The 1430-nt window shown below is 24.4% G+C and overlaps 1 long non-coding RNA gene across 1 annotated transcript; it reads right to left on the bottom strand.

The window, feature by feature from the left end:
* Positions 1–441: 441 nt before the first annotated feature.
* On the bottom strand, positions 442–769 carry LOC111621667. The gene is made up of 2 exons (XR_002756124.1): positions 621–769; positions 442–549 (listed from the first exon to the last, which is right to left on the bottom strand). It is a non-coding gene; the product is annotated as an uncharacterized LOC111621667 (long non-coding RNA).
* Positions 770–1430: the final 661 nt, after the last annotated feature.

Here is a 1430-nt window from a genome sequence, read left to right as displayed (position 1 = left end):
GTATATCCTGTCAAACTAGTTTTAAGAAAAGGAGATCTCCTAAACCTTATAAGATATCTCTTGTACTTTAATAAATGGGTGTTAATTGTAAACTGAGTTCTTGCCTCAGTGTCTAACACCACCACCTACATATATAGTTCAAACCTTCTCACCATCCTGAATTCAACCTTTTCCTTACATAGGGGAGTGTCAACTGCAACATTCAACAATATCAGGTCTATGATAAGATGCCATATCGTTGCACATGTCCATTCTTAAATTTTTAAATTTTGATTTATTTGATCCATTTAAAAAAAATGTTCTTGTTCAGTTTATTTTATAATACCTGACAATGTTCATTGTAAATGAATGAAAAAGTTATGTATCATAAAAGTTTGGTTTTTTTTTGTTGGTATCTTAGTTGTTTCTGTGTTATTTATTTTATCTACATAAATATTTATGAAATACCTCAATAATCTTTACATCTAGTAAGTGTGTAATCCAATTTGGCATATTAAATTCTTCTGTTCTGATAACAATTGTCCATTTTCTATGTTCACAGTAATATACCTAAATAAAGATCAATAAATATTCAATAAATATTTAATACATAATATATTAATATATATTTATAAATATACCTGTTTGATTGATGTCTTGGAAGAACAATATGCTTGCGATAATAGTATTATTACCAAACTTGCTTCATCAGCTTTTTTTTTAAATACTTTTAATTTATTCAATGTTGATATAGGCATTGTAGAATTTTGACTATTTGTAATTTGTGAGAAATTTACTGTTGAAAATATAAAATAAAACAAATATTTTGGATTGTATATTAACTTTCTACAAATTTAAAAATAATAATTTGCCTAATTATATCAGATTATTAACTAACTAAACTAAAAATATTGCTTAATTAAACTAAATTACTAACATAAAGAAGGAACAAATGACTATGCATATACATTAGAAAGAAAAAACTCAAATGTATTGAAGTGATCATAACTAACTACAGTTAGTTATGACTTATTATGTACCAGTTGGTTTATGGATTTCATGTCTTAAAATTTAAAACTTATGTTTATGCTTGGTTTGGTTGAAAAGTTTGCAAGAATATGCAACTGCTGTGTTTGAACTGTCAGAATATTAACAACAAATGTAATAGATCTGAAGATGGAATTGTATAATCCTGATAAATGCTTATCTATTAAATAACTATGACTTCTTCAATAGTTTTAAATTTTTCTTTCTAAATTACTGACTAAAAAATTACTTATGATTCAAAACATTCCAAATTTTTAATTATTTTTTTATAATCAATTAGTAAGCTGATTTTTATTTATTTATTACTATTGATATTTGATAAAGTATCAAAATTTTGTTACAGTTGTTTATAGCCATTCTCAATTCTTTATAAGAAGTCAAACCTATTAAAAACATTTTTACTT

The sequence above is a fragment of the Centruroides sculpturatus genome, unplaced genomic scaffold, assembly GCF_000671375.1.
Source record: "Centruroides sculpturatus isolate CEXI.00-Female unplaced genomic scaffold, Cexi_2.0 scaffold35, whole genome shotgun sequence".
Classification (NCBI taxonomy): domain Eukaryota; kingdom Metazoa; phylum Arthropoda; class Arachnida; order Scorpiones; family Buthidae; genus Centruroides; species Centruroides sculpturatus.
Note: the sequence above shows the minus strand (reverse complement) of the source record. Positions and strands in the feature narration are given on the sequence as shown.